Consider the following 13,534-nt stretch of genomic DNA (forward strand, 5'->3'; position numbering starts at 1 on the left):
GAGCTTCAGTGCTGGCCACTCACTTGGCTACTTCAACCTAGTTTAGCATCTTATTCTATTCCTCTCCTATACTTTCAAATATCTCATGGATTTGAGACATTATAAGGTCCAAGTAAAAGTTCTGTGTGGCACTTGGTTTTAAGTCCTTCCAGTTTGACCTCAAGATCCTCTATTTCATATATTTTGATGAAAGAAAACCCCACCAGTAAAAGGAAAAGAAGATCCTATTCTCAGCCTGATTAACACACCTTGTGCTTTTAGAATATTCTTCCTGATTCTCAGTTCCAAAACCTTTCTCCTTTCTTCTAGTCACCAGCATGGGAGTTCCTCACATCTACAACCTGCAGCATCCGATCCAACTAATTCACCAAATTCCCACTAACATTTGTAGTCCACGTTTCCCAGATTGCACACTCTGAGGACGATAGCATCCCATGAGCAAATGAGAATGAAGTTCTCATTCTGTGCCCAGACAAGAGAATAAACACAGTTGAACTGCATTCAGTATTTCTCTTAGATTTCCCTGTTGGCTGTTTTGATAAGCCCTTATTTGTTTCTCATACATATAAAGTTAAAGTATAGTTATAACAACTGAATTTGATAAGGAATGATGGTTCTGTGACTTCCCCGTCAAAAATACTTCCATCTCAACTTCCAGTCACCTTCATCTGTTATACTGCTCTATTTTTTTTAAATAAACCTCTCCCCACCTGATATCATATTATATATTCTACTTGTTAATGACCAAAATTGCAACATGAACTACAGAAGGACCAAGATTTCTTGCTTTATTACTGTGTTTCCAGAGGGAAAACAGTGCTTTTCCCAGAATAGAAACTAAGGAACTTGAATCAGAGAGGTTCACCTGCGATGATTTTTAAAGGAGAACTCTTCTTTTGTCCCTCCAGCTTGCAACATAAGGCACTTACGATGCCCATGGATTTGGGAAGGGAGGACCACATCAAGGACCAGGAGGTTGGCAAGCTTTCCCTGCACAGCTCTTAAGGCTGACCAAATAGAGGAAACAAAGACTTGCTGGGTATCATGACTTGGGCTATGGAATCAGAGCATAATAAATAACGAAATGTCTTGGGTATAACTAGACCTGAGTCAATGGAAAGACTCAACCAAACCAGCAGTGTCACTGAGTTCATCCTCCTGGGACTCTCCTCCAGGCCTGAGGACCAGAAGCCACTCTTTATTCTCTTCCTCATCATATACCTGGTCACCATAGCAGGGAACCTGCTCATCATCCTGGCCATCCATTCTGACCCCCAGCTGCACACCCCCATGTATTTCTTCCTGAGTGTCCTGTCTTTCACTGACATTTGGTATACAACAACCATTGTCCCCAAGATGCTAGTCGACTTCCTGTTGGAGAAGAAGACCATCTCCTATGCTGGATGTTTGACCCAGATGTATTTTATATATGCCTTGGGCAACATTGACAGCTGTCTTCTTGTAGTCATGGCTTTTGACCGCTATGTGGCCATCTGTGACCCCTTCCACTATGTCACCATCATGAGCCACCGCCGCTGTGTCCTGATGGTGGCCTTTTCCTGCTCATTGCCTCACCTCCACTCACTCCTACACATACTTCTGTTGAATCAGCTCATCTTCTGTGACTCCAATATTATCCATCATTTTCTCTGCGACCTCAGCCCTCTGATAAAATTGTCTTGCTCTCCTACATTTGTCAATGAAGTTGTGTTGATGACAGAAGCATCTGCTTTTCTGGTGACCCCCTTTCTATGCATTGTTTTCTCTTATATATGAATCCTCCTTGCGGTTCTCAAAATTCCCTCGGCTGCAGGAAAACGCAAAGCCTTCTCTACATGTGGTTCGCACCTCACTGTGGTAACACTCTTTTATGGAAGCATCTTCTATGTCTATTTACAGCCTGTGTCCACCTACACTGTCCGGGACCACATGGCAACAATTGTTCACACAATTTTATCCTCCATGCTCAATCCTTTTATCTACAGCTTAAGAAACAAAGACCTGAAACAGGGTCTGAGGAAGCTGGTGGGCAGGAGGCATCTCCAGGCAGCAACCTGTTGATGAATACACATGTGGAATCTGCTCCACTGGAATCTGGTTTCTGTGATTCTTGGGAAACAATCAAGCTGCTGGGGGTTAGCATCTTCAACCCATGGGAGACAAGGCTATTGTGGACACTTAAAATCCATTGATGATGGTCCATCAATTGGCTCTGCCTCTGGCTACAGTCATGATGCTCTTCACCACTATTTCTCCTCTCTCATATGAAGATTCATCACTTTCCTCTCTTCCAAATGTTGCTTTAAATTAAGCCTTTTCCCACAGATATTTCCTAACAGATTTTTCTTTTGTTGAGAATTAGCCTCAAAAATCTTTCACATTTCTGTATATTGCTAAAAATAATTACTTAATTTATTTGCTGTTGAGTGTCCTTGACAATGTTTGAAAGAGGAAAGAATGAATAGAGAGGGAAGAAGAGGAGGTGTACCTTTTAGCTAATTTCCACAATCTGAAAATCTTTATAGTTCCTTATTTTTCTTTTTAAAAATTTTTTCTTGCTTAAAAATTGTTTTCATTATTATTCTTTTCTTATCTACCCTTCCTTTATTATATTGCTATGGCTTTATTTCTTTTCAAATCCATTTTATTTTTTTAAGTTCAGTTCAGTTCAGTCACTCAGTCATGTCCAACTCTTTGCGACCCCATGGACTGCAGTACGCCAGGCTTCCCTGTCCATCACCAACTCCCAGAGCTTGCTCAAGCTCATGTCCTTTTAGTCAGTGATGCTATCCAACCATCTCATCCTCTGTCATCCTCTTCTCCTCCCACCTTCAATCTTTCTCAGCATCAGGGTTTTCTCCAATGAGTTTTTTTCCAACTTTTTTTTACCAAACAATAAAAAATGCTAATAGACAGAAGGAACAAGTGCAACAATGATAACATGAAAATTATCCATTCCACAATGGGGATTTTGGAAACTTTGTTACTTCCATCCATCCATAAAGTTGTGTGTATAAAAATATGTGATTTAATATTTTATTTTAGAAATTCCCACTCTTAAAAGTCTAACTTATAAAAATATTATCATAAATGTACGTACAAAATTGAGGATTTTTTTAAAGCGAGTCTCAGTTTAAGAGATAAACACTAGCAAAAAACCTAAAATCCCAATAACAGGAAAAAAGTAATTATGACCAATTACATAGAATGTAACCACATTCAACAACTTGAAAGAATCAAACAGATCTCTATTACTTCTTTGGAAAGAAATTAAGTAGAAAAATAAAGCTGTAGAACAAAGTGTAAAAGCATTAACCCATCATGGTTTAAAAAATTATATGAACGTGGGACTTCTGTGGCAGTCCAGTGGTTGGGACTCCATGATCCCACTGCAGGCAGCTTGAGTTTAATCCCTGGTTGGGGAAAGGAGATCCTGTGTGCTGCAGAGAATAGGCAAAAAGTAATAACTATTGTATGAATACGTATGTGTGTACAGTCACTGGAGTAAGAATGGAAGAGTGAGGGGAGACAGAGAGGGAGAGAATTTCCACTTCTTGATTCACATTGGTAGTGTCTGAATTTGTTCAAATAAATATTTGTAGCTTGTGGAATTTAAGACTACTAATCAATCAGATGACCAATGCAATGTTGAAAGACATTCTTTGTAAGATTCAGCTGAAGGGAAACTTTCTGGGTGTTGCAATTAGAAAAACATCATTGTTTGGCTCTTAGACTTGAATGATCATTTGATAGGATACAGAGTTCTCAGCACCAAAACTATTGAAACTTTGAGGATGTATCTCACTGTTGTCCTGCCATCAGGTGTTTTTGGTGAGAAGCAAGAGGTCATTCTAATGTGTCCTTCATGATCTTCTCACCTAAGCATAGTCTACACCCTACATCCAACTGACCATGTTGCCTCTACTTAGACCTTATGAGTGAATACCTTGATTTCACTCATTTACTCAAAGCCTAGGCAAAGAATCTTGGTTATTGTCCATGGAAACAGACAAGCCAATTCTAAAATTTAAATGGAACTTTGCCAAAAAAAAGTCTGTCTAGTCACATCTATGGTTTTTCCAGTGGTCATGTATGGATGTGCAAGTTGGATTATAAAGAAAGCTGAGCCCCAAAGAATTGATGCTTTTGAACTGTGGTGTTGGAGAAGACTCTTGAGAGTCCCTTGGACTGCAAAGAGATCCAACCAGTGCATCCTAAAGGAGATCAGTCCTGGTGCTCATTGGAAGGACTGATGTTGAAGCTGAAACTCCAATACTTTGGCCACCTGATGCAAAGAGCTGACTCATTTGAAAAGACCCTGATGCTGGGAAAGATTGAGGGCAGGAGGAGAAGGGGATGACAGAAGATAAGATGGTTAGATGGCATCACTAACTCGATGGACATGGGTTTTGGTGGACTCCGGGAGTTGGTGATGGACAGGGAGGCTTGGCGTGCTGCAGTTCAAGGGGTCACAAAGAGTCGGACACGACTGAGAGACTGAACTGAACTGAACTGAAAATGTCCTTGAACAGTCAAGGCAATCTTGAAAAAACCACAAAGTTGGAGGACACACATTACCAAACCAACTACAAAGTTAAAGTTATTTGTATGTGTATTTTTATAAGAACCTCAACTACAAAGTTAAAGTTATTTGTATGCGTATTTTTATAAGAACCTATAAATAGATCAATGTAACAGAATAGAGAATATCAGGGCTTCCCTGATAGCTCAGTTGGTAAGAATCCTCCTGCAACATGGGAGACCTCGGTGAGATTCCTGAGTCAGGAAGATCTGCTGGAGAAGGGATAGGCTACCCACTCCGGTATTCTCGGGCTTCTCTTGTGGCTCAGCTGGTAAAGAATCTGCCCACAATGCGGGAGGCCTGAGTTCAATCCCTGGGTTGGGAAAATCCCCTGGAGAATGGAAAGGCTACCCACTCCAGTATTCTGGCCTGGAGAATTCCATGGATTGTAGAATCCATGGAGTCGCAAAGAGTCAGACACGACTGACTGAGTGACTCGCACTATACTATAACAAAATAGAGAACTCAGAAATAAATCTTTATTTATACAATCATTTCATTGTTGGCAGAGTGCCAGTGCCATTTAATGTGGAGAAGATGAGGCATAGAGTAACTGGATGTGCACACAGGAAACAGTTAAACCTTGACCCCTTACTCTATACTACACATAAAAATTAATTCAGAGGGGCTCATAGACCTAAATGAAGGGAATAAAATTATAAAATTTCTTGAAGAAAACAGAAAAATATATTTTTAAAATATTTGTGATCTTTAGATAAGTGAAGATTCCTTGATCAAGAAACAAAAAGGACTAATCACACAAAGAAAGTATTAAATTGGATTTATTAATTTAAATTTTCATCAAAAGACGCCTTAAGAAAATGAAAAAGGAAAAAATATTCACAACTCATGTTCCTGACTAGAGACATACCAGAATATACAGAGAACTCACATGAATCATAAGTAGACACATACTCAGTTTGTTCAGATGGCCACAAACGTGAACACTCATTTCACGATAAAAGATATTCTAATGGCCAATACCATATATGAAAAGGTGAAGGTGAAGTCGCTCAGTCGTGTCCGACTCTTTGCGACCCGGTGGACTGTAGCCTACCAGGCTTCTCTGTCCATGGGATTCTCCAGGCAAGAATACTGGAGTGGGTTACCACTTCCTTCTCCAGGGAATCTTCCCAACCTAGGGATCGAACCTTTGTCTCCGGCATTGGAGGCAGACGCTTTAACATCTGAGCCACCAGGGAAGCCCATAGATGAAAAGACATGCTGCTAAATGCCTCTAGAGGGCAGTATGCTGCTGCTGCTAAGTCACTTCAGAAGTGTCTGACTCTGTGCGACCCCATAGACGGCAGTCCACCAGGCTCCCCCGTTCCTGGGATTCTCCAGGCAAGAACACCAGAGTGGTTTGCCATTTCCTTCTCCAATGCATGAAGGTGAAAAGAGAAAGTGAAGTAGCTTAGTCGTGTCTGACTCTTAGCCACCCCATGGACTGTAGCCTACCAGGCTCCTCCGTCAATGGGATTTTCCAGGCAAGAGTACTGGAGTGGGGTGCCATTGCCTTCTCCGAGAGGGCAGTATAGCTGAGCCATTGATGCCAAACAAACTCAATCAGGTTTGACAGATTGGGAAAAATGGGAGGACTACGGGATCGCGAAGTCAGACACGACTGAGCAACTTCACTTTCACTTTTCACTCTCATGCATTGGAGAAGGAAATGGCAACTCACTCGGGTGTTCTTGCCTGGAGAATCCCAGGGACAGAAGAGCCTGGTAGGCTGCCATCTCTGGGGTCGCACAGAGTCAGACACGACTGAAGTGACTTAGCAGTAGCAGCAGCATGAGTGCTGAAAAGAGATCACATAATGGGAAATAATAGCAGGAAAGGTATTTTCATAAGAAACTGTCTCACAGCAAGACAGTAATATTCTCAGCTGTTTCTCTCATACATGGTACTGGGTCAGGGCCAAAACAAGATGCTCCGGGATTTATTCTCTACTGAAAAGAATTGGAACTAGGTCACATTACTACAATTTCCTGAGAACTTATGTATACAGTTTGGAGAGAAGACATTAATGAGTTCCTTGCTGTTGCCGTTTAGTTGCTCAGTTGTGTGGGACTCTTTTTTACCTCAGGGACTGTAGTCCGCCAGACTCCTCTGTCCAGGGGACTTCCCAGGCAAGAATGCTGGAATGGGTTGCCATTTCCATTTCCAAGGAATCGTCCTGACTGACCCAGGGATCAAACATTATATTTCTGTAATCAGGATAATTGAAGTCACTCAGTCTTGCCTGACTTTTTGCAACCCCATGGACTGCAGCCTAGCAGGCTTCTCTGTTCATGAGATTTTCCAGGCAAGAGTACTGGAGTGGGTTGCCATTTCCTTCTCCAAGGAATCTTCCTGACCCAGGGATCGAACTCGGGTCTCCTGCATTGCAGACAGACACTTTACCCTCTGAGCCACCGGGGAAACCTTGATTAAAGCAGATACCTGAGTGTAAAAGAGACACGTTGCCATCTTCTGCAAATTGAATTTTCTCTTTTAACTGTCCCAGATATTATTGTGGATGGAAGACTATGCTGGCAGAAATTCAAGGGTCACAGTGATGTCTAAGAGTAGAAAGTTGACATGACAGAGTTGTCACACATCAATTACTTCGCTCTGGAACTTCAGAAAAAAAAGATTTCGGGGCAGGCTTTGAGTTATTTGAACTAAATCACATTTGTTAAGTGAAGATGCTCACCTGACAATCCCCTGAGGAACTCAACACCATTTCGGAGCATGTGTATGTGCTCATGCTAAGTCACTTCAGTCGTGTCAGACTCTTTGCAACCCCATGGACTGTAGCCCTCCAGGCTTCTCTGTCCATGGGATTCTCCAGTCAAGAGCACTGGAGTGGGTTGCCATGTCCTTCTCTACCGGGAGCCAGCGTGAGGAACTCCGCCCATGGCAAAGGTAATGAGGAAGGAGGCTTCAGCATACGCAAAGGCGAGATCAAGCCTCAGGAAACCCCCTGTTCCCGAGCATCTACCCCCAAAACCAGGGTCTGCCTACTTTACTGTTTTATGCTCTCACCTATACCTCTGACTTTACAAGGGGCTGACCCCCATTACCTCTCTCAGAGAAGGAGTTAACTTACAGCTCCAAGTCGATAAAAATTCCTGGGTGTGACAAGAGTGTTTCAAATTACAAACTCCTCTGAAGGTTATCTAGCCTGCCTGTACAGGTTTGTCCGGCCACATGTGATTGTTTACAGCCTCCCAACCATGAGAGGCACGAGATGTTTTAGACTTACTAAAGGCAAATTCTTTAGGGAAGTTAGAAATTATTAGTATAGTGGATTGGTTAGGAATTATATTGGTGAAGGGTTTTTCATTTGTTGTGCCAATAATTGCTGCTAATTCCCTGCCCTGGGTGTGACAAGGGTGTCTCAGGTCAAACCTCTCTGCTGACAGACTAGCTTGTATGACAACCTCTCAACCATAAACAGCACAGAGAGTTTGGAGTATTTTGAAAGTCTTAATTAGCAGAGGGCTTTTCTCATTGTTGAGTCAATGATTGCCGCCAGGCCTCCATATCCTTAGGCACCTGGGAATATATTAATCAATGTATTTGGAATATAGAAAAGGAAATAAAGTAGTTTTTGATGTTAGCAATACTAGGCTCTTTGAGTTAATGAATTTTCTCTTTTGTTATAGATCACTGTACTTTGTTATAAGTCACTGTGTCCTTGCTATGTAAAAATGTAACCTTATCACTATCTTAAGACTAAATAGATCTTAAGGGAAACATTGGTGAAGGTTTTCATTTGTTGGGCTGATGTTTGCTGCTAAATCTCCATATTCCCTGCCCTTATAATGAATATAACTAGCATATAGGAGAAATAAGTATTAACCTTTAAGATTAATCGTGCTAACCTTAGGTTAAATAAATTCCTTTCTTAGTTGTAACCCACTACACCCTCACCCTATAGGAATGCAACTTTATCTGGTACCTTCAGAGGGTGGCGCCTGGTTTAAGAAAAAACACCCTTGGAAAAAAATAAGTTTTTTGGTTATCAGAAAGAAAGGATCATAAAATGTCAGCAGGCCTCATGGCCAGAAGATAATGTAAAACCCCTAAGACCTTTTTTTTTATATACATTTATGTGAAGCACCTGATTTTGATAAAGGTCAGGACTGCTGACCCCTGCGTGACTTTAAAATTTCCATTTGTCTCTATGTGTAACAAAAGGTATATAAGCAAACCTAGAAAATAAAGAAATCAGATCAGTTTCTGGAAAGACTGATTCCCCTGTGTCGTTTCTTTCTTGCTCCCCGTTTTTCTGGCTGAATTCCCATCTGAAGCGTGGGTGCTCACCACGTCTACTTACTTGCCCCGGCTTTTAAGTTCCACGTGAGAAGGAGCCCAAGGGGGGGCACCTTCCGATATTCAAGTGGCGCCAGTGGCCCAACGTAGATGGTGCAAATTCCTTGTCTTGGAATTTTATTGGTATCCCATGTAAACCAAGTTATTCAGCCTCTTTTTCTCCACTAATATTTCCTACTACACTATCCTTTTCTAATCTCTCTTTATACTTTTAATTAAATAAGCTTTTTCCTAGGTGGCCTACTCCATCTCCCCTTCGAATTACCCTGGATCCACTGGGGCTGGACCCTGGCATTTCTCCAGGGGATCTTTCCAACCCAGAGATCGAACCTGTGTCTCTTATGGCTACCTGTGGTGATAAGCAGGTTCTTTACCGCTAGTGCCACGTGGGAAGCCCTTTAGTGCACGCAGTGTGCTTGAACTAGTTTCATGCCACGAATACTATGGCAACGATGCTTGTGATCATATAACATTGGCCCAGAGAACTAAGAGGGACTTAGGAAGTTGGGAACTTGGTTAAGTGTGTTGACTTAAATAGAAACACTTTCCTGGAGACTCACCATTATAGTCTGTTGGTCACTAGAGGGAGTCCAGTTTCCTCTCCAGGAAACTGACTAACTTGGCAATTAGCTCAGAAATATGATGAAGTAATATTTGAATAGACCATGCATTTGCTAAACTGAGTCTGTATCTTGCTTGTTCATAACCGTGGGAAAGAACACATACCCTCAGCCAGGAAGGAACAATTGCCATTTGATAGCAATAGTATCTGATATATTTAAACAGTAGTGGTTAGTTGTGCTACGGCTTAGGCAAGAAGAAGTTTATTTGTGAGAACACTATGAAAAGGGTAAACCAAGGCAAGATTTTACTGGTAAGCCTGACATTTGCTGAATCTCCATCAGAACTGCAGTGTTAAAAAGTGTAATTGACTCTTTATAATACAATTGGTAGAGTTTGAACAGGTTACAGATCAACTTTGGGATATCCCGATGGGGGACAGATGGGCAGGGCTCCAAAATGATACCTAGACCCTGAGTGAATATAAAATTTGTTCTTTGGTGGATGAACTATAATTATGCCTAAAGACTAGATGCAACCTAGAGTTTACTGAGCCATGACTTTTAGAAATTATACCAGTTATGAGAAATAACAGATATATGAGCAAACAGTATTTTTCTAGGAAAGTTTAGAAAATTAGCCTTGTTATAGCAACCAGTGTATATTATGCTGCTGCTGCTGCTAAGTCACTTCAGTCGTGTCCAACTCTGTGTGATCCCGTAAACAGCAGCCCACCAGGCTCCCCTGTCCCTGGGATTCTCCTGGCAAGAACAATGGAGTGGGTTGCCATTTCCTTCTCCAATGCATGAAAGTGAAAAGTGAAAGTGAAGTCACTCAGTCATGTCCAACTCCTAGCAACCCCATGGACTGCAGCCTTCCAGGCTCCTCCGTCCATGGGATTTTCCAGGCAGGAGTACTGGAGTGGGGTACCATTGCCTTCTCCAATGTATATTATATGTATGTGCAAATGATTTATTCTCTCTGCCACAGCTACACAGCATAGTAAAGAATTTTAGACTAAGTTATAAAAATTAATGAAAATGGAAGAAACATAGGTATGAAATGGTTGCAGAGAGGCGGCCAAAGCAGCAGAGGAGGCAAACCCTGAACGCACCTCCTCCCATGGACACACTAAAATTACAGCTACTTACAGAGCAAATGAGCTTCCCAGGTAGCACACTGGTGAATAATCCTACTACAAATGCAGGAGATGCAAGAGTCATGGGCTCAATTCCTGGAACTGAGAAAAAACCTGGAGGAGGAAATGACAGCCCATTCAAGTATTCTTGCTTGGGAAATCCCATGGACAGAAGAGCCTAGTATGCTATAGTACATGGGGTTGCAAAGAATTGAACACAATTTAGCAATTGAGCCCACAGAGCAAATATCTATGAGAATGACCTGAGGACTAGCAGAAAAGATTTATAACAACTAAAGACATAAAGGAGGAACCACAATGAGACAGGTAGAAAGGGTGGAGATGCAATGCAGTTAGGACCCATCCAGCCAGGTCGTGCATGGGTGCATGCTAAGTCGCTTCAGTTGTGTCCAACTCTGTGCAACCCTATGGACTGTAGCCCTCCAGGCTCCTCTGTCCAGGGGATTCTCCGGGCAATAATACTGGGGTAGATTACCAAGCCCTCCTCCAGGGAATCTTCCTGGCCCAGGGATGGAACTGGCATCTCTTATGTCTCCTGCTTTGGCAGATGTGTTCTTTACCACTAGCGCCACCCATGTCAGCAATCTGCAAATTAGAGGCATACCACAATTGCAGAGATCATCCCCCAAGAGCAAGGTGTCTGAGCTTCACAGCAGGCTGCCCAGCAGGAGGTCCTGCACTAGGAAGATGGGCTCCTAGAATATGCAGCTTTGAAAACCAGCAGGACCATATTTAGAAGAGCTAGACTGCTATTAATACTAAAAAGAGACATCCTGCTCTTAATGAGCATCTACAAAATCTCACATGATGCAAATCCAGTACAAAGGAAGTAGTTTGAAAGTGGCCTGGTTCAGATCCGCATTGATCTTGGAGTGACTTCTAGAGAGGCAAGGGACAACCGGGACTCCCCTTAGGGATGGAGATCATAGTGGCAGCCATTTTTGAGCTTGTTCTACAATAACACCTGCACTACTGGCAAATACCATCTTGGAATTCTCCTTCTATTAGTGCCCAGTGCTTGGCTGCACACACTAAAGGCCAGACCAGTCCCAAGCCCCACTCTCCCCCAGGCCCAATCCATGTCAGGCAGACAGCTGCACAGAAACCTGGCCCCATCCACCAGCAGGCAGACACCAGCCCCTAGCCCCTGGGCTACAGTCAACTGTGCAAGAAGGCTATCCCACCCTCCAGTGGGTCCACAGCCATCAGATAAGTGAGTCACAGTCACACAGACAAGTAGCAATCATCCCAGGGATACAAGGATGGTTTAATACCCACAGATTTGTTAAACTGACTCATCACATTAACAAAATGAAGAATAAAAACCTTACAATCATCTCAGTAGATGTATAAAAATTATTTACAAATTTCCACATCTGTTTTTAATTTTTAAAAACTCTAAGGTTTCCTTGGAAGCTCAGTGGTAAAGAATCCACCTGCCAATGCAGGAGACACGAGTTCAATCCCTGATTCAGGAAGATCCCGCATGCCGTGTGCCACAACTATTGAACATGCACTCTAGAGCCTGGGAGCTGCAACTACTGAGACTCTGTGCCGGGAGCCAGAGTGAGGAACTCCGCCCGTGGCAAAGGTCATGAGGAAGGAGGCTCAGCATTACACAAAGGCGAGATGGAGCCTCAGGAGACCCCCTGTTCCTGAGCATCTACCCTCAAAACCAGAGTGCCTACTTTACTGTTTTATGCTCTCACCTATACCTCTGACTTTACGAGGGGCTGACCCCCCACCACCTCTCTCGGAGAAGGAGTTAACTTGCAGCTCCAGTTAATAAAAATTCCTGGACATGACAAGAGTGTTTCAACTTACAAACTCCTCTGAAGGTTCTCTAGCCTGCCTGAGCAGGTTCGTCCAGCCACATGTGATTGTTTACAGCCTCCCAACCATGAGAGGCATGAGATGCTTTAAATTTTCTATATACAGATTCTTTTGAGAAGTTACAAAATTATTAGTATAGTATACTGGGTTGATTAGAAATTATATTGGTGAAGGGTTTTTCATTTGTTGAGCCAATATTTGCTGCTAAATCTCCATATTCCCTGCCCTTATAATGAATATAACTAACATATAGGCGAAATAAGTATTAATCTTTAAGATTAATCATGTTAAACCTTAGGCTAAGTAAATTCCTTTTCTTGATTGTAACCCGCTACACCCTCACCCTATAGGAATGCAACTTTATCTGGTGCCTTCAGAGGGTGGCACCTGGTTTAAGAAAAAATCACCCCTAGAAAAAATAAGTTTTCTGGTTGACTGACCATTATCAGAAAGGGCCATAAAATGTCAGCAGGCCTCATGGCCATAAGATGATGTAAAGCCCCTAAGACCTTTGTATACTTTTATATGAAGCACCTGATTTTGATAAAGGTCAGGTCTGCTGACCCCACGTGACTCTGTATTCATCCCTATGTATAACAAAAAGTATATAAGCAAACCTGAAAATAAAGAAAACAGATCAGTTTCTGGAAAGACTGATTCCCCTGTATTGTTTCTTTCTTGTTCTCCTTTTTTCTGGCTGAATTCCCATCTGGAGCGTGGGTGCTCACCAAGCCTGCTAATTTTGCCTGGGCTTCTAAGATCTAACTGAGGAGGCCTCAGTGCCTCCTCTCCTTTGGGAGAATGGAAAGACGCCTGTGGCCTACATAGGTGGTGCAAGTTCCTTGTCTTGGAGTTTTATTGGTATTCCACGTAAACCAAGTTACTCAGCCTCTTTTTCTCCACTAATTTTCCTACTACACTATTCCTTTCTAATCTCTCTTTATATCTGTAATTAAATAAGCTTTTTCCTAGGATGCCTACTCTGTCTCCCCTTCGAATTACCCTGGATCCACTGGGGCTGGACCCCGGCAACTCTGTTCCTGAAGCTCACATGCCCTAGAGCCCATGTTCCGCAA

At 42.4% G+C, this 13,534-nt stretch overlaps 1 pseudogene; it reads left to right on the forward strand.

The window, feature by feature from the left end:
- Positions 1-1,101: 1,101 nt before the first annotated feature.
- LOC138436234 (olfactory receptor 1L8-like) lies at positions 1,102-2,061 on the forward strand (annotated as a pseudogene).
- Positions 2,062-13,534: the final 11,473 nt, after the last annotated feature.

This window comes from Ovis canadensis, chromosome 3 (genome assembly GCF_042477335.2).
Source record: "Ovis canadensis isolate MfBH-ARS-UI-01 breed Bighorn chromosome 3, ARS-UI_OviCan_v2, whole genome shotgun sequence".
In the NCBI taxonomy this organism is placed as follows: Eukaryota; Metazoa; Chordata; class Mammalia; order Artiodactyla; family Bovidae; genus Ovis; species Ovis canadensis.